We start from the raw sequence: 20,622 nt of genomic DNA, 5'->3' as shown, positions 1-20,622 counted from the left end.
CCCAGGGAAGTGGTTGAGTCACCATCCCTGGAGGTATTTAAAAGACGGGTAGATGAGGCGCTTAGGGACATGGTTTAGTGGGCATGGTGGTGTTGGGTTGATGGTTGGACTCAATGATCTTCGAGGTCTTTTCCAACCTTGATGATTCTATGATTACACTAATATTAATTAGTCAAAATAATATTCTTCTCTAAAATATTCTTCCATTTAGGTTACGAACTCAACAAAATAATTTCATCAACCAAACTTATTTTAGAAGGAAAAAATCAGCTTTGTTTAACAAAACCCGTTTGCCTTAATGTGTCACCATCCATCTCTTTAGCCAGGAGGGATGGGGCATTGCTATCAGGAGACATCTCAATATAAAGCATAGGTGCAATTTGTTTTTAGCTTTCTATTTAAGGATCTTTTCTGCAGTGGGTAAAGAAAAATAAGAATGAGCGTGGTATATCTGTAATAAAAGCTAAATTTGGACACCTTTGTTTTAGTTCGTGTGTCTACATGCTAATGTTTGGTTTGGTCTGCCTATGCTTGATGTTGGTGATGCTTGCAAACCATTAAGATGCATTGGCCCAGACCCACTCTTAAGGTGATATATCTAAATGGCACCCAAGTCAGAGCTGATCGCATCCTCCCAGCCCGGTAGAGGAGTGGAATTGGATCACAACTTTCTATGCCTGCTCCTGAAATTGTTTCATAAAGGATGAAAAAGCTTTTTGCCAAAAGTAGATGAGGTTTTTTAAAAGAAAAAAGAAGCATATAACGTTGCAGAAAGATGTTTATGAGAATTTTCAGAATCATTTAAGTGCTTCATTTTTTAAAATCTGATAATATGCCTAGTTCCTTTTAAAAAATCTTACTAAATAAATTCTAAGGTTGAATATAAACAATGAAATACTGATTAAAACTGGCCTTCCGCTTGACTTCTTTGATGTTTTCTTCAGCTCCAGGTGATATTTTTTCCTGTTTCATGACAGCGGATTATAGCTGAACGAAAAAACCCATACAGGCAAACTGATCAGGTGCCTTTCAAGCTTTCAGTGAAACTGCTTCTTCTGACATAGCTGGCTAAGAGCCTGGGGAGACTGATGAAAATTCATCTTACAAAAAGCAGATCCACTTCTGTAGTTTGTATGGATTATGGAGTATACTCTCTCTCTTCTTTTTTTTTTTTTTTTTTTTTTTCCCCCCCCCCTGTTTTTTTTTTTTTGTTGTTGTTTTTCTTTTTTTTTTTTGTGGTGAAAGAGCCTGCTGCTAGGGGTCTGGATAAATCAAAAGCAGGCAGGATTGAGAGGTAACTGTTGAGAGCTGTTGGATTGCTCTGGCAGCAGAGATGTTGGGCTCCACTCTGTGTGTGCCCTTTGGAGCCCGAGAAGTTGGTTCAGGGTATCGATCGGAGATCAATTTTATTATACATTAGTAATAATATAACTGAAATGTTGTATTTTCTTTAAAAATAGAGAAGCTGCTGACTGACCTTTCTTACTGTGCAGGCTTCAAAATGTCTTCTGTTTCTAATGAGGAGTGTGACACTTTGATATAGGATCATTACAAGAGAAATAAAAATAGGGCTTTTTTCTCAGTAAAATAGAATGGGTCAGTCTGTCCTACTTAGCAGCTTTTTCTTAAAATATTGTTTTTTAAATAAAAAAAAAGTATCTTATGTACTTCCTCCCTATGCATAGTTGTGGGCACTATTTGAAATAGGTCACTGGGCCACTCTTATGCTAAGAAAGTAAAATACAAACCCCTTCACCTATTTAACGCATTACAATATCTGTATTGTTGTTAAATTACAGTGAAGTACAATTTTACTAAATACAAAAGTACAAAGAATAGGTGTGCTTGTAATCATATTTCAAGCTGAAAACTCTTAATAACTTTGGGAATGTAAGTTACATAAAGAAAAACATTAATACACTTCGTATGTTTGGAAAAATCAGCAGCGGCAAATAGGTGAATTTGTAATTTTGAGGAAGTTTCAGTAAACAGACTTGTAGGTGAACCATATCAGGTTACAATAACCAGGTTTATGATAAACTGGCAGTAGCATTATGTTCTCTTAAAATGTTATTGAAGAGCAGCTGATGGAGAAATCCTCATAGTCACCTAATCTTTATTCATGTCTTTTTTGAAACACGCTGTGCTGAGCATAAAGGTCAGCTTTATCTACTTTGAAATGATTGAAATTCTATTAAATATGCTGTTATAATCAGAAGAAGAACAAGATGTTCTTTCCTCTTGCTGGAATCCTATCCTGTTTCTAAGAAAAAGCATAGTTTATAGCAGAAATAACTGAATGAATAATATTGTCTCCTATTTTTTTAACTAAAATTCTTTACATGACGATTCAAGAGGTTTAACTTCTGAGGCTTGCACAACAAATATAAAGTGAGTGGGACCACAGCAAATGAAGGTAGCTGGACTTGTACGGTGGAGCTGGGATGAGCTGTCTTGGCTTATAACCAAACTTTTTCATCCCACTGATTTCTTTCTATTATTACTGTAAGAGAAAATTGTTGTAAGCAAACCAAAGCAGTTCAACAAGGAAAGTGTCTTGGCAGACATGCCCAGACATGGACAACCCCCATGAGAGAAATAGTTCAGAGCAGGTTTATAATTTGTTCTGTCCCAAAGAATATTTTAGGAATAAAAAAGATGCTTTCCTGTGGGAAATTGTGAGCATCTGGGCATTTTTAAGAACCAAACAGATAATTTCAAGATTAGAGATAAGATTTCTGTCATAGCACTATCTAAATGAAGTAATATTTTTGTAATTTTGCTGACATTTTAAAAATTAATTAGGCACACATGATTCTGTTTAGACATTCTTGAAAAGCTGAATTACAGAAACTGCAAACCTTTTATTAATTGGAGCACTGATAAATAGAGACAAATTGAGGTCAACACTGTTTCTGGCAAAATGTTGCAATAGTATTTATGAATATTCAAAAATTACATAATAACTTTACTAATACTGGTGACTTTTCTTTGTAAATCGTGTTAAAGCAAATTATCCAATAGATTTGGTATTTACAGGACTATTCAGACTTGTGGCATACACAGCTATTTTGTCGGAGGAGACATCCAATTAATGTTCATATATGCTACTGCATTACTTTATACAGAGTATCAGGAATAGGAATAACAGAGGATTATTTTTTTTCTCTTTAGAATACATTCACTTCAGATCCCAGCTGGAGCTATTGTTGTTCAGGATGGTAGAGAGAAGAGAGTTCTGGTCTTTTGAAAAATTAGTAATAATTTTGATAAGAATGGGCCTTATTTGGACTATACGTATTATTTTTTATTTTATTTAATTTTCAGTTCTGAAAAAATACCAGCAAACTAGCTGCTATTGGAAAAAACACTGTAAAAATGGCTACCAAACACTGCGGTGATTCAGACCTCCTTTGTGAACGATATCCATATTCCATCTCAAATGTTCCTCCATTTCATCACTCAGCGTTCTTATTGTAAGTGCAACTTATGATGATGAGGTAAAACTAGTTATAGAGAAAGATATTAGAGTTGTTAATATTGAAAAGCTACAAGCTCATGTGGAAAGAGTCCTTGTATTTCCAGACAAGACCTTTCCTGGAACGTAATAACTTTGAAATTACCCTACAGGAAAGAATACCACCTAGATTACCAAGCAGAAGTAAATTTTTTCAGTCCAATACCTGGGTTCAGCAAAAGAGGTGGAAATAGCAACAGATGTGTAGTAACGGTATCCTTCTACTGTGCATAAAATAGACACAAAAATTGCTGTCTGGAACAAGTCACCATCCCTGGAGGTATTTAAAAGATGTGTAGATGAGGTGCTTAGGGACATGGTTTAGTGGGCATGGTGGTGTTGGGTTGATGGTTGGACTCGATGATCTTCGAGGTCTTTTCCAACCTTAATGATTCTATGATTCTAAGGCAGCAATACCAAACCGCTTTATGGTGTCCAGTCCAGTTGTAAAGACAAACCATCAGCTTTATAATGGACAAATTTTTATAGCACAGAGGTGAAGAAGAAATTCAAGAGATTTTCACTGAGGAAGATAAGGAATATTACATATTTTCTTTTAGTTCCTTGGTCATTAAATAGTTAAATATATATATATTTTATATTACATGAAAACATTTGTTCTTAATAAATGAAGTCACACTACTTAAAAAAAAAAAAAAAAAAAGGTGCCCTGAACTAAATATGGAGGAGAAAATGAACATAGAGTGTATGCAAAATATACAGTGATCAGAGTTCTTTATTACTCTGGCAACTAAAGAAAATGGAGGTATTTCTGTGTCTGGTTTAAAAAAAAAAGAAAAAAGAAAGAAGCTTTGAGAACTGTGGAAAAACACAAGCAAAAGAGCCATTTCTTCTTGTCTTGAAACTTTTTAATCTTCAAACACTTTGGCTTGAAAAAGTTTTCTCCCTTGTGACAAGCAGGCAGACAAGAACCGGAGCAACAGCTGTGTTGGCCTAATAAAAACTGAAGTGCAGCTACATTTACAGTACATTGAGAACTGCTAAGAAATTAATGCAAAGATTGTACAGGGCATTGCTGAAAACACCAGAGGGGCACTCCTGGGAACAGCAATCAGCTACTTGGCATTAACCTTGCTGCAGAAGGAGAGCTGAAGTGTTCCGCATTTGAAGTTGCTAGTGTTCGTCTCGGCGCTCCGGTGCGAAAGCTGAGAGAGGCAGAGAAGGAAGACGGCAGATTTGGGATCACTGCCCTGCCTCCTCCGCCGCAGCAGGATTAAGTGCAGAATCTGAAGGAGAAAGGAAATAAAATCCTCCAACCTGCAGCAGTGGAGATGCAAAGGAGCCTGGGGTCTCGCTCTACCCCTTGCCCAGAGGGAGTGGGTGGTGGGGAGGCAGGGATGCAGCCGTGATGTGCCGTGCCGGCTCTGGAGCGAGGTCCATGAAGTCAAAGACCAAGCTTTTCCAACTATTGACAATTAGCTCTGTGCCAGGCTTGGTACAATTGTACCTCTGTGAGCTGGTACAATTAAATATCTGCAGTAGCTGGAGCAAATAAGAAATTACTCAAGCCAGACAGCTAGCATTTCAAACTTGAACAAATCCGCTATGCTTTATAGAGAATAATTCAGCTATGCAGTTTTGAAATGAAAGTGTTGTATAAATTGGAGATAATGGGACAAGCTAGATGTTGCAGAATACCTATAACAGCTTTCTCAAATTTGGCATTAGTATCTTGATAACAAGTATTTGGGAGCTACTGTTTATAAATAACCAGGATCTGAAAAATGTGTCTAAATGGGTTGGCGTCTTCAGAAAAACATTTATATTTATGTAAACACTCTCAGACATGTAAGACGTGAACTCAATATACACTTTAATTTTCTCTATATCCCTTATGTTCATTCATCAGAAGAAAACAGCCTCCCCACCCACCTCCGATGTCTGCTCTGAAATGTTAAAGACCCATTTATGCACCATAGACGTGTATTTATTTGTGCTTCTCTGACAACTTTGCAAACAGTTCGTGTTCCCTGGGTCACTCCCCAGGGAGCCGGAGGATGATTAGGAGCAGCATTTAGCTGGTGGGAAGAGCGAAGCAGAGGCAGGTGGAGCATCCTGCGTGGTGTTGCATAGGAGGTCTCTAGCAGAACCGGCAATAAAATGTAGCTGTCTTCGCTCACGGATCTCTGTGGCATTTGAAACATCAGTGCACACATGGGAGCATCACAGACTAATGTGACTGACAGTTAAAATCATCCGCTGATTTGCAGGCAAGCATTCAAGTAATGCGTTCGTCTGATGGGTCTGAAATTTAACAAATTTTAAAAGTTTTCTATTGTATTCCCCTACTCCCCCCACCCTCCCCAAGGCTTCCAGACTCAGTCTTCTATTTCCAATTTACTACTTCAAACTTCTACTGAAAGCAGCATAGATTTCTATTATCAATGAACAGTTCTGGGCATTGAGAACAGCCTTTGAAATGTTTCCTCCTGTATTAATTTAATGGACAATATTTCTGACTATGCTTCCTGAAAAAGGACATTGCATGTTTGATTAAATTTTAGGAAGGAATTGCAAAATACCTTCCGTGACATATTGCCTCCAAAAAAAAGCAAATCAGAGTGAAGTGGACTGAGTGGGATAAATTCTTGGCTCTGCCTGAAATGGGTTGAAAAAAAAAAAGGGGGGGGGGATGGATGAAGGATCTTCCATATGAGTGCCGGTCCTTGGCCCATTTACCGTAGAGAAGATGAGAGCAGTTTCTGGTTTGATGTCTTTTTGTTTCTAACTACTCAGGTTTTGGGATCACTGAAGTACCCTTCAGACTATCTGAAGCAGGATCTATGCACAGCCGGCTGGTTAAATGGGCTTTTCATTCGGTTTGCTGGCTGAGCAGCAAAGAAGCCATCGTAGGGTGAGTAGCTGGCCCATTAATTCATCACATCTTTACTGGAGTGTGCACCGTAAGTTTTTAGAGACATGTTAATGTTAATGATCTGCCATTTTTCATTATGATAAATGAAAACCCTCTGCATGTAGAGCTTATCTGAAGAGTGAGTCTCTGAAGGAAAGCGTCACTTCAGTGTTTCACATTTATTCTCCCTCACTGATTCCCAGACAAAATATATTGAATTACAGTACAAAAAATATGACATTGTGTTTTAACTGTGAGCTTCACCTGAATCGAGGAATCAATCCCCAGATTTTTGGCATTATGGATTAACGATGATGATAAAGACTGTGGCAGAAGCATTGGTAATTCTGATAATCATGTTAAAAAGAAAGGAGGCCAGCTTGTTCTTCAGCCAGTCTGGCTCTGCAGAGCAGACAGCAGGAAGAGCTCATTTGCTGTTTTCTATAAATAAAGCAATTACAGCAGGAGTAGAGTGATAACTTGCAGTGAATAATAGATGCAAGTACATATATGTAGATATGTAATCATCTTTCTGTTCACAAATTGTTTGCAGTTCGTAATTTTTGGGGTGGGGTTGTTTGGGTTTTTTTGGGGTGTGGGGTTGTTTTTTCCAGATTACTTGCAAAATAATTTGACTGATTTTTGGTTTGTTGACCTGACCTTAGAATGAGGTTTTTACAGAGAAAATTCCTCTGCAGCTAGTTAAGATGTCATTTTTGCAAACATAGGCATTACAATTTGATATAAAATGCTCCAGAGGAGTAGCTGAGATGATCCTGTTCCAGAAAAGCAGAGGAGCATATGCCTGTGCTGGTAGTCATAATATCGATTTGACTTGGAGCTGAAATTAATTATTTTGTTGAGCAAAGGTCTGTGAGAATGTTTTATAATACTATTTGCAGCTGCAGGGATGTTATCACATTGTATGCAAAATAGATACGTGGGTATGGGACAGATTGGAATCCAGTCAGTGCTGTTTCATGTACCGGATAATATTTTGCAGTTATTTTTCAACAGATGTCCACACCTTGCTACTCTTTTGAAGCATTAACTTGTTCCAAAAAGCAGTGATCAAAGGGAAAAACCTGTGTAATTGTGAAAAATACTGGGCTGGGACTCAGGAGAACTGAGTTCTTTTTATACCAATACTCTTCTTCACTTTCTCTTTCCTGAAAACAAAGATCGTTCTCTGTGAACCATTTAGCCACCTATTGATGAAAAGCGATTTTTAAGGGCTCAGGAGTTAAGACTACTAGAAAACTACGCAGAACTTACAGTTTTTTAAGACAAATACAATGCATGTCCTTAAGATACATTTCCCAAAATTTTGGAACTAGTGAAGTTCCAAAATGTGATATCCACAGGCATCAGAAACTCAGCCGTAATCTTTTCTCAATTCTGCAAAGGAGGAGATGGATGTATGGAGAACTGGAAGTGATTTTTCTGACATTATGCTTCAGGGGCCTGACATCCTGAAAGTAGGTAGAATTTTTCTGTTAGATATATCAGAATTAGGATTGGGTTTTATCACTGGATTTAGCAAAATCCGTAGACAGAAGTTCAATTCATGGCTCTTGAGGTATCTCACTATAAGGTAAGCTTTCGTTCACCTGTGTTAGACAAGTAGTTTGACTGGAAAAAACCTCAAATGATGCTGACTGTGCAACACAGCCTCGTTGCAATGGGCTGCTTCAAGGACTCGAGTGAATTGCTCTGTTGTACTTTGCTGTGATGGCTTGCCCTCTTATTAGCTTTGTCACTTCACCTTGATTTGTTTCTGAGTTTCTGTCTGCAGTTAAAATCAATAGACTTTTTTCTCCTTAGCTTTCAAAACATCATAAATAAAATTCATTTCTTAAAATAGATGCCCTGTGTTTTCTGAAAACACCATAATAGTATAGGGGAAAAACCTCAAATGCTAGTAGCTGTTTGAAGTTTAAATATCCATGCTCAGTCGTCTTTTGTCATTCAATGCTTGTTTATAAAATTTTGTTTTACAGCCTAAGCACTTAATCTTTGTGGGTTTTTTGGTGGTGTTTCTTCTTCTCTCTGGGTTCATCACATTATTTGTCCAGTCATGGTTTCAATAGTCTCGCATTCATCATGTCCTGCTCCCAGCATAGTTTTACAGTCTGCAGTCGTAATAAGAATAAAAATGTTCTGCTTGTCTGTAGCAGGTATTTCTGCAACACCTAGCTAAGCATTTTTATCTCCATGCTACTAATAAACTGATTTGACAAAGATGACACTTCAATTTATTGGCAGAATTGAGAGAAAAGGTAAAGAAAAGAAAACAAGCCAGCGTTGTGTTTAACCTGTAGCCCAGGATGCCAGCCAGAGTGTGGTTTAAAATCCAGATTTTTCAGTACAAGGGGAGCTGGGTTCCTTGTGCAGTGGCTATGTGTGTAGTCACTTAACTACTCCGATTTTACAAATAGCCGGGTACCTGTTAGATCCCACTGAGAATAACCATCTCATAGATGGAAAAAAAAATCTTATGCAAGGAAATTTCCTTGGGCATTAAATCCATCCTAGACAAAAGAAGATTGGAGGGTCTTATGGAGTTGGGTTGGTTTGCATAGCAAAGCTGTGGCTATAGTTCAGAGAGCTGCCAGGTTGATACTGAGACAAAGATAATGTGAAAGAAGGGAGAACAGCCAGGTGGTGAGGAGGTAGTGCTGGGGGTGACCGTGAGCAGCAGTCCAAGATGGACAAATGCCATGGGGAAGGGTAAGCCCACTTCCAACACCAGCTTTTGAAAAGACTGGGTCTTCTCCTGTAGCAAAACCACCGTCTTATCTCCTCTCAGTATCAGTACTGCCTTTGTAAAAAATTTTTGTAAATCAGACTTTTCCAGCTAAGATAATTTCCTTGGGAAATTTGTGGTTGGCTGTAATAGTTTCAAACTCTAACCACATGCTAGTGAAAAAAATCAAATTATGAATGGAAATATGAAAATGCATTGTGAGACCTTTCTTCCCCGTCATTAAAATATGTTTTGTTTTCTTCACTGGAAGTGCAATTCACTGTCAATAAGAAGTCTGTGATAGTAGCCCCATGTTATACATCTAATTATAGTATGGCAATGCCTTGTTTTGTAGGAACTTTTAAATAGGATTGAAATTTTAATGACTGCTTTTAAAAAAAATCAAACATTAGATTAAAACAACCTGTTTATTCTTCCATTCTATTGTTCCATTATCTCTTTATGTTTTTCTGATGTAGTCATATACATAGATAAAGAAAATGACACTCTGTTTTCCCTTCCAGAATTTATATTCTTTTTCAGTTGTCTAGATAGCTGGAAGAAATTACTAAATCTGTCTTTTAACTGTTTTGTGTATTGGGCAAACGAAAAGCTTTTAGAGTAACAGTAGTTCTGAAAAGCATATAACAGAAATTTTCCCTTAATCAGAAGAAGTCTGCAATGTTTTGGCATTCCCTATATCTGAAACTCATCCTAGAATAAAAGACGGAGTCAGTTTAATAGCTGTGCTGGAATGATCCTGTGGCTGACACTAATATAATTCAGTGAGTTTGCTGGAAGCAACTGGACTGTAGGAGGATGTTTAAGCAGATCCAGTGGAAAACTCTAAGTGTGGTTTACATTGGACCAGGTATGTGCTTTTGAAGGAAATCTCATAGTTGTCCCTATCGCTGTGCCGTGGTCTGTATCTCAGAGCACACCTCATGCACCCCGGCCACAAATGGGCCGTCTGTCGAGGGTAGAGGCTGGAGCTCAGTTGAGGTAACTCCCTAAAATGTAGGTATTGTGGACGTCAGGCCCTCCACATCAGCTCCTACATGTGCCTTTTGCTAATGTAGACGTACATTTAGTCACCATGACGCCGGATGATCTCAGTTTTGTTGTGGTTTGGTTTTTGCAGCAGTGCATCCTGGCATGGAGGCATAACCTCAATAATACCTTGAGGTACAGCAGATTTTAAGCTTTCTTAGCTATAATGATTTCTAAATGTAAAGTGTGGTTTTGGTCATATGGCTAAACCTGTGGCCTTTGCATTAGGAGGAACTATTCTGCAGGTTGTCACTGGAATTGGAAGCTGATTTGAATAGGTGACAGCACCTCCTTTGCTGACGCATCAGAGTTGGTTTCTGTTCCTGCTGTACCAAGGTTGCATTTCAGGTGCCCAGTCCTCTCATGAGCCTGCCTCGAGAATAATGGCATCTCTTAGCATGCAGTCATAGACCCGACTGGCCAAAGGGAGTGACATGGTCCCACCAGGAAATATGATGCACAGGAAAAAAAAATGCGTGCCAGGTTACTTCTGTAGAGTATGCCTTTTATAAGACAGAAAAATACTGGCAATACTGGTCTGAAATAAAATGCAAAGTTTCTGCTTGATTGAAGAAATGGAACATAAGTATCGACATCTTATAGCAGTTAAAATGCAACATAAACTCTTTTTAAAAGCAACATTTTCTGGAGTTAGTGTTCCTGATAAAATATTTAAAATCGCACATTAAAAAAAAACCAAACAAACCACCCCCCCCCAAAAAAAAAACCCAATCAAACAAAAATCAAACAAATCCCAAACAGTAAGAATTTACCACAGCAGGGAAGCTTTGATTTATGTTTTTTCTCTTTTTTTTTAAATGATTGTGCAGGATAAAACTGGATTAATGTGATTAATGCCATAAAAAAAAAAAAAGGATGATGTTAACAATATGTAGGAGAAGCTTCATTTACTGATGTTCTTGAGACCACAAAGGACCAATCCGACAGCTTTATTTACTCTAAGTAAAAATAAAGAGTAGATAAATTCTTAAAAATAGTAAATGAAACCATTTGCTTATATTAATTAGATAAAGATGTGTAAAATCTTCTTCTCTGAGGAGGTCTGCATCTACTTAACTTCAGAGAATCCTTCTTAAGTAAAATGAGTCCTTAATCAGCAATTCAAGGAGCCTAAATTAATCATCAGGCAACTACTTTAAATCCCTACTTGATGATGCTTTGATCCACAGTAAATATTTAAATAAATGTTGACATAGATACTCATTGTCCACTCCTGAGAAAAAAATTAAGTAGCTCAATGTATGAGAGCAAAGCTGAAATACAGTGGGGTTGCCTGTAAACAGAGGCTTTTGCAGATGTTGCATTTAAGGAAAAAAAAATCAAGATGAAGTCTAGAAACAGAAAAAACATAAAACCGCAGTGCACCCATCATAATATACCCCTTTTCTCCTTCATATTATCTGTAAACACCCCCAAAATAGAAATTAACTTACTGATGGGACTCCATAAGATAACTCGAGAAATTTCATCAAATACTTTTCTATCATGTATAAAAAGGGAGTTTATTGTATTTACCATACTGCTGTGTGCATTTCTTTCATTGCTTTCACTAAGTCAAAATAATAATCCGATACCTGCTATTCCCTGCTATTGAACACAGCTGAGGGTGTGTTCAAGCCACTACTGAGCTTCGCTACATTCACAAAGGTGACCCATGAAACAATTAAAAAACACCTATATAATATACTAACCCCAATTAGTGAAATAAGTTTGTCCAATGCACACAGAGCTTCCAGATGGCCCTAACGCTGCCACCTTGCCACATCCTAATATTTTCTTTCTTAAATTGACAGATAGCAGCGAGCAGCCTCAGAGCACTTTGGTTTCTTCTATTTCAGGCAACAAAAGCAATGAAATGGGGAAACAGGACTTCACTTTTGCAGTGCAGAAGACATTGTGGAATAGGGTTGATGCTGATAGCCTCCTCTTATCTGGCCAAGCAGATTTATTTACAGATCTCACATTTCCAGGCTATTTCACAGAATCATAGAATCATAGAATCATTAAGGTTGGAAAAGACCTTTAAGATCATTGAGTCCAACCGTCAACCCAACACCACCATGCCCACTAAACCATGTCCCTAAGAGCCTCATCTACATGTCTTTTAAATACCTCCAGGGATGGTGACTCAACCACTTCACTGGGCAGCCTCTTCCAATGTTTAACCACTCAAGGTTAAAGGTTGAAAAGGTCTAACTTGCTGCCGTAGATTGTATTCAATTCCTACCACATCTCACGCTTTCCTGGCGAGTCCAGGGTTCCTGTGTTTTGTGTCCAAATAACAATTACTTTCAGAGTGAAGGAGTTAATTATTACAGAAGCTGTTACAGCAGCCCACACTGTATCTCATTCAGAAGAGGCATCTGGGTCACCCAGCTCTTTATTTTGTTCAAGATGACAAAATATTAAAAGTTTGAAAAGATCTCTCTGGCTGAGCTAAAGTACAGCAGCTAATGGAAAGACACAGCTTAGGAAATTGCAACGTATCTCAGCAGAGGGCTTGTTATCCTTGGACAAACACTTCTCAGAGAAGATGCAATGTGACTTTGCTGGGAGGAGCTGACCAGACAGGATTCAAGCAGTAGAGAAAGTCAGCTGAGTTTCTATAGGAAACTACGAGTGAGTTTAGACCAGGAATGATGCTGTCCTGCTTAGCACCTCTGACAGTTAATATCCTTTTTATTTAAGTGACTAAATCTGGATTATGTTTCTCAGTTCTGGGTAGCGTGTCTTAAAATCTTTGCTGTCATGACTAACTAAAGTAATGTAAGCTGCTTTTTCCTTCATGCTGCCAACTCTGGAATTCTGCTTTTAAAGTATCTTTTTTTTTCAAAATGATAGTAACAGTTGGGGGAGAAAAAACCTCTACAAGGCAAAACTACTTTTTAAAATTTTAGGAATTAAAAATGTACTAATTACTTAACATGAGAAATGAGGAAAAGAGGACTGAGTCTAAATGTGGAGCATATAACTAGCGATCTTCGCATAAAAAATTTCAGACATTTTTAATAATTTCATATGGAACAAGAGAACAGTGAGACCTCCATGCATCTGTGGAGAGTTTTCATAATAAATTGAAGACTGTACTTCTGCTCAGAAGGACTTTCTGCTTTGCCCATTAGGAAATTGCCTCTTGTTTATTAAAATTCCTTTGTTTTTCAAAATCCCACCCATTCCCCAGGGATGCTCCTGGAGGAGCAGCGAGCAATCCCAGTGGCAGGGCAGCACTTTGGAAGGCTGCCGTGTAGCCACCCCACATGGGAAGCACACGGTGTCCCAGAGCGGTCTTCTCAGCCGCTTTGATCCTGGCAGAAACGTCTTCTGCTTTCCCCCACGGGCTGTCTGCTGGTGGTTCCCTCTTAGCGGGGTTTGGGTATCTCTCTGGAGGGGAGGGGGATGTCTCACTGCATTTCTTCTTGCCCTTCCCCTGTAACACATTAGTGGCTGTCTTGAAATGTTTTTGTTGTTGTTCTTTCTTGGTTTGCAACCTGGAAATAATTGGCGTGTAGGTCTCGTGTGATGACTGAGGGTCAGTGTTTAGAAATGGTGTCTAGGCTGGGTACCACAGCAGTCCCTGCCCTAGGAGGACCTAGGACTGCATCCTCTGTTTCCCCAAGGGTGGTACAAATCCCCTTGCAGGGTGGCCCTGCCTCGGTGCTCACAGTAGACAGGCTTCTGAAATGAGTAGTATGGGTCTTTTTGAACAGAAGAGCATGAGCATTCATTGGTGTGTTGCTTGGGGGGAATGGCATGTCCACCCTGAATCAATATAAGCATGCAAGCTGCATTATTGTCAGCTGTCTTGTAAATGATAAGACGTTATTAACCAAGGGTCTTTCCCAGCACAAGAGGCTGTGCTCATACATCTGTGATGCTTTAGACTAGAGAAGAAAGTCCTGTATTTCTTTCGCACCATGTAGCCGCTTGGCCACCGCAGGCTAGCACAGGCACACTTGTCCTTCTCTGTAACCTTGCACAAGGGGAGAAATAGTGTTGAAGTACCTGATGGGCAGCACTGCTGTGAATTAGGTGGAAAACAAAGAGAAGGTGCAGGGCGGTGCGGGGAGGGGAGGGAAGACAAATAAAACAAAGTCAGCTCAAGTCAAAAGCTTGTTGAAGGATCAAACACTGAAAATCCCATCCCCAGTGCCGAGGAAACGTTCTGTGGATAGACATGACAGACAAATCACATGATGATGCAGTATTTACCAGTGAAACATGTTGGAAGAGCGAGCAGAATTTAAACCTACTTTGATTGGTAATAATCCTCTAGTCAGTGCCTGGTGATGCATTTAGAGGAAGAAAAAAATTATACCACGTACTGAAAGATGTTAAAAGATTATGTAATACACTGCATCTTGTAATACAGTGGCAGAAAAAGAAAACCAATAGGATTTTTTTTTTACTTATTTACCTTATTCCATTTTAATTGCGTGTGTGTATATATGTGCATATATATGCCTACATATATACAATGGGTTTTTTAGCTCTGGAGCTAGAAAATTACTGCTTATTGTCCAGGTAAATTATAGGGAAACGGACTAGTTATTAATAGCTACATTTGCTGACTAGGCTCAGATCTGCAGGCACAAAAACTTCTGTTCAGTTAAGCAGTGATACTTGATCCAAGTGTAAAGAACTGTGTAGGAAAAATTTAAGCCTTTTATTGAAAAGGATGCAAAGTAGAGATGTTGTTTCATTCACCATCAGATAATGGAGAAGGAATGTTATATGTAGTCAAAGAATATGTTTGAAGAAAGTGTTGTTTAAAAAAACAAACAAAAAAACCCCAAAACAAAACCCCTGAAAACTGGTATCTGATTTTGCATAGATATAAGCACGGGCATAATTTCATGAATGAGAGTAGTTAGCTGAAATTGGATTGAAATAATGCCACATTCACACCAGTACAGGTCCAGAACGTTTGGAATTTCCTTCTAACTTCTGGGTCATGTGGATAATGGAGTAATGCTTCAGTGATGTCAAAAGATTATTTTTTTTTAAGCATTTTTGAATTCTGCAGGATGCCATGTGGGAAGAGGGAAGCTTCACCTGAGAGCTGAGTATCTAAATGCCATCAAAGGTCTGGGCTTTAGTTTCTATGTTTCTCAATTTAATAGCCTCTTCCAGTACTATTTTCCATGTAGTCCATTTTAATTAGGGATCAATAATAATGTCCCAGCAGTTTACTACTTCACTCATTTCAATTGAAGTTGATTGCTTCAAGTATGTTCTGGACTGTGTAGCGGGAAGGTTGCTCAGCAACTGTGATGTGCAGACAATAAAATTATGTGGGCTTGGCCATTAACCATTTTTAGGGTTTATTATTGTTCCACCCTACTTTGACACTAGTCTTCTGAAGCTGCCTTCTGCACTTGAGAAGCTGCATGTCAGAAGAAGATAGTCTAAATCATGTTTCCCCTGGTTTGTTGGGGCAGCTTGCTTAAGGGCACATCCTGTAAACAAAGGGTTACTGGTGGACCATCGGTGAAAATGGATGCTGAAGCCAGCTCTACCAGGGACAGGCTTAATCATAAGGGCCCTGATCCAAATCAGTTCATCTGATCACCCAATCATTGGAGCAGTTCATCTTGAGGGCGCTCACAAGGCAGGTGCGGGACAACCAGGGCATCAGGCCCAGCCAGCATGGGTTCATGGAAGGCAGGTCCTGCTTGACCAACCTGATGTCCTTCTATGACCAGGTGACCCACCTAGTGGACGAGGGAAAGGCTGGGGATGTGGTCTACCTGGACTTCAGTAAGGCCTTTGACACTGTCTCCCACAGCATTCTCCTAGAGAAGCTGGTGGCTCACAGCTTAGACAGGTGTACTCTGCGCTGGGTCAAAAACTGTCTGGACGGCCGGGCCCAGAGAGTTGTGGTGAACGGAGTTCAATCCAGTTGGTGGCCGGTCACGAGCGGTGTTCCCCAGGGCTCAGTTTTGGGGCCAGTCTTGTTCAATATCTTTATCAATGATCTGGACGAGGGGATCGAGTGCACCCTCAGTAAGTTTGCAGACGACACCAAGTTGGGCGGCAGTGTTGATCTGCTCGAGGGTAGGAAGGCTCTGCAGAGGGACCTGGACAGGCTGGATCGATGGGCCGAGGCCAACTGTATGAGGTTCAACAAGGCCAAGTGCCGGGTCCTGCACTTCGGCCACAACAACCCCACACAGCGCTACAGGCTTGGGGAAGAGGGGCTGGAAAGCTACCTGGCCGAAAAGGACCTGGGGGCGCTGGTTGACAGCTGGCTGAACATGAGCCAGCAGTGTGCCCAGGTGGCCAAGAAGACCAATGGCATCCTGGCCTGTATCAGAAATAGTGTGGCCAGCAGGAGTAGGGAAGTGATCGTGCCCCTGTACTCGGCCCTGGTGAGGCCGCACCTCAAATACTGTGTTCAATTTTGGGCCCCTCACTACAAGAAGGATGTCGAGGTGCTGGAGTGTGTCCAGAGAAGGGCAACAAAGCTGGTGAAGGGTCTGGAGAACAAGTCTTATGAGGAGTGGCTGAGGGATTGTTCAGCCTGGAGAAAAGGAGGCTGAGGGGAGACCTCATCGCTCTCTACAACTACCTGAAAGGAGGTTGTAGCGAGGTGGGTGTCAGTCTCTTCTCCCAAGTAACTGGCAAAAGGATGAGAGGAAATGGCCTCAAGTTGCGCCAGGGGAGGTTTAGATTGGACATGAGGAAAAATTTCTTTACTGAAAGAGTGGTTAAACATTTAAACAGGCTGCCCAGGGAAGTGGTTGAGTCCCCATCCCTGGAGGTATTTAAAAGACGGGTAGATGAGGCGCTTAGGGACATTGTTTAGTGGGCATGGTGGTGTTGGGTTGATGGTTGGACTTGGTGATCTTGGAGGTCTCTTCCAACCTTAATGATTCTATTATGCTATGATTCTATGATTCTATGATTCAATCCCACTGAAAACTATTCCAGTCTTTCCACTCGTGTCAACGTTAGCTTAGACTATGCTTTCAGATCAAGCCTCATATTCTAAGCTTTCAGTATTTGAATGCTTGACAGCTTTATTTTCATCGTTAGATACAATGCTCCAGCAATGTAATGTAAGTTCATTACAAATAGCCTTGATTGGCATTATTGTCTATTTTTCTTGCAAAGCACAAGCCTGGGCATAATCTGATGCAGATTTCATTGTATTTAAGGAAAAAAAAAAAAAAAGTAGAAATTCCTGTTAAAGCTCCTGATTGGTCCTAATCAGGAATCAATCTAAATCCACTTTGTCTTCTTACTTCAAAATAAGTTTTTGTTTTGAGCTTTCAGCAAATGTGGATATAGAAAAGATTAAAAAGGAAATATACAATTGTCCAGAATTATCAAAAAGCTGTGTAGTCCTTGCATTTCCAAAGGAAAACAAAACAAAAATAAAAAAACCTCAGAGCTCCTATCTTGGAAAAATAAAAAAATTATATTTGCTCTTGTCACCACTGGGCAGAGATAGTTCCTATGGTAAGAAGATCACTTTTTAATCAGGGAAATGGAACACTAAAAACACCTGGGATAGCTCAAAGAAGGCATTAACTAGAATACTTTAAAAATAATTTTTGCTAATAAAAGTATTGACTAGGAGCTTTGGTAAACATGCTAGTAAAATTAAGCCTGTGAATGGGAAAGGTACTATAAGGTACTAAATAGGGTACTAATGTGCCTCACTGAGATACAGCAGACTTGAGCCTTTGCTACTTTGAGTTATTTGTGGGGTGGCACAGAGCCACCAGGAAGTTTCCTTAAGGAAGAGACATTATGGATTTTTAAGGTTAAAAGAAAGTCCTGTGAAATGAAGCAACTGTGACTAGATCTATACCTTTTTCTCCCCTGTCCTGGTTTGGGTAAGTCAACCAGAGAAGAAGCTGATAGCCAGACCAGAGCAATATTCCTCTGACTGATCCTTGGCTGGAGATCAATCTCTATGCATACATTCACAGGTGTACAGTTTACAGTTGTCCTAAGTCTCTGAATTCCTCTCTTGTTTCCAGACATGTGAAACAGGAAGGCAGCTTAAGATATAAGCGGAGGATTTTCTTCCTGGCTTTATTTCTAGCCTGCTGGGCAACTCTGTGCAAACCACAGCTGTGTTTGTCCTCTCCCTCTAGACAATGACAATCATGGGACTGTTCCTCTCTTTGCTCTGTGCCCTGTGCATAATGATGTGTCTGAGCATCACTGGTGTGGGATTCCTGTGAACCACATGATGCTCCAAGAAGTGGTGCTATGGCCGCAGTAAATGCAATGCAAAGCATGGTGATGGTAGAGGAGGTTTTCTTGGGAGCCCTGAGACTCGCATCACTGATACTTAGAAGTTGAGGTTAAACATCTGTAAAGAAGTCTGTAACGTACTCATGAAGTTTTCAGCAGTGAATTGTGCTGGAGAGAAGACAGCAAGAATATGTGAACAGAAGTTAGAGCCTTTCAGGTGTTAGGCTAGTGCTTTATAAACACTTGAGTGATGTATTGAAGAGTCCTTCAATTTTCATATGCCTAATACTTGTTTAAAAAAAAAAGACAAAAAAAGCTTGTTTATAAAGGTCTGTTTTAACTGTTAGACCCTCACCATATACCACCAGAAACTCACATGGTGTACTTGACATAATTAAATTCCATGTTAAGTGCATTTTGCATTAGTTTTAGGAAAAAAACCCCTCTTTTCCCTTACAAAAATATAAATGTATGCCTACGAGTTCAATTTGCTTGCTTTCATATCAGATGGACTAAAGGTAGAGAGGCTCTGACAGCGTTTCAGAAGAGGTTAGGAATTTTCCATACTAATACTGTAAGTGGGAATTGTCGGAGGAGACCTGCCAGAGCTCACCCCCTGCCTACCCATACCCAGCAAGGTATTTTCAAGTTACACCTGAACCCGTTCCAGCTGACGTCAATGGCAAAACTTCAATTGTCTTGAGGGGGAGAAGGATGAGGCCTCAGCAATGCCAACTGCAGTTGTAAATGATAAAAGCAGAAATGTAGTCTTGCTACACGGTATGAAGTTGTTTTTGTAGATTTCCAGAATCAGCAGGGATGAAAATGGTAGATACTTTTGCGGGTCATACGTTTCTCCTTACCTTGGTAAAATTGCCTCTGTTTGTGAACTCATTAGCAGAGGAACCATTTATTCTACCAAGTGTTCAGGAGGAAGGGAGTGTCCACGTAGCAGCTCCTCAGAAGGGTGTTAGATGAATACATTTTTGGTGAGCTATTTAGCACCATAAAAGCCGTGGACCTCTGTAGCAGCAAATCAAACACAGAGCTATCTTTTCTGTGACTACAGAGGACCTTGCCTGTGACAGAGACCACTGGTTTGAGGGGAATTAATTTCTGGGCTGCATTTGAACAGGGATTTTCAATGCGCTTTGCGCTTCAATGCTCAGTTCCTGTGTGTTCTTGCTATTTTAAAGCTTTGTGGAACTCGGGGTGCTTGGAAACTGCCTTGAGGTAGAGAGAGCTGTGACAATTAGGCTCTTGCTTTTACCCTGGGAGACAAGGACTCAGTACTGCTGAACTGCACTGGGCAGCAGCTTTTGGCTGAAACTTTTTTTTCTGAAGTGGCAACTTACTGAAAAGGAAAATTTCATTAGGGAAGAGTTGCTTTCAATGATTTTTTTAAAATTTTATACTAATAATTTAAGATATATTTAATACTTTTATCATTCAGTCTGGAAATTTTGGAGACTTAAAACTGCTGGGTTTTTTTCATGTGGAATAAATATAGGTAAGAGATGCAAATAAAAACAGACTTAAAGCTGAAAGCCTATTGAAATGGATTATTCTGATTGACATTTATATAAAATGTATCCATATTTGCCACTATATTTCATTTTGGGATTTAAAAGGATTTTTAAATATCCAGCTTATCTGTATGACAGGGAAAACTCAAGAAACCTTCATCAACTTCAGACTTACAGTAATGGTTTAAGTGATATTACTGTGTAATGTGGTTGAGGCGAAGAGAAAAATCAATATTTTTAGAGTTCTGTGAATGAATGTTTAGGAAGAAGGGAAAAGAAAAAAAAAAAGGTCCAATTAATGAAACATGTGTGAGAATGACTATATATTGTTTCCCTATGGAAATTTTTAGTTTGGAAACTTTGGTTTGGAAGTTGAAATATGCACTGTGTTTACTTATTTGTTCAGATTCCTGTTTTTATTAGGTGAGAAGGTTTTTATTTTAATTTTTAATATGAGGAAACTTTCTGGTGCCCAAGACTCTAGAAAAGGAATATTGTTAGAAAGACCACTTCCGTGTGAGTGTTTGAGTGGTTTCTCTGTGTACCTATAGGTCTGGATGCAGAAATCGTTCCTTTGAAAATGTCAGGCTGAAGACATGAAAAATAGGTAGCGTGCCAAAGTTTCCCAAGGACTGAGGAGCTCTGGTGTCTCCTGCCCTGGTGATATCTGCAAGAACTG

This window comes from Pygoscelis adeliae, unplaced genomic scaffold, assembly GCF_000699105.1.
Source record: "Pygoscelis adeliae isolate BGI_AS28 unplaced genomic scaffold, ASM69910v1 Scaffold171, whole genome shotgun sequence".
Taxonomy (NCBI): domain Eukaryota; kingdom Metazoa; phylum Chordata; class Aves; order Sphenisciformes; family Spheniscidae; genus Pygoscelis; species Pygoscelis adeliae.
This window is presented reverse-complemented; position numbering follows the sequence as displayed.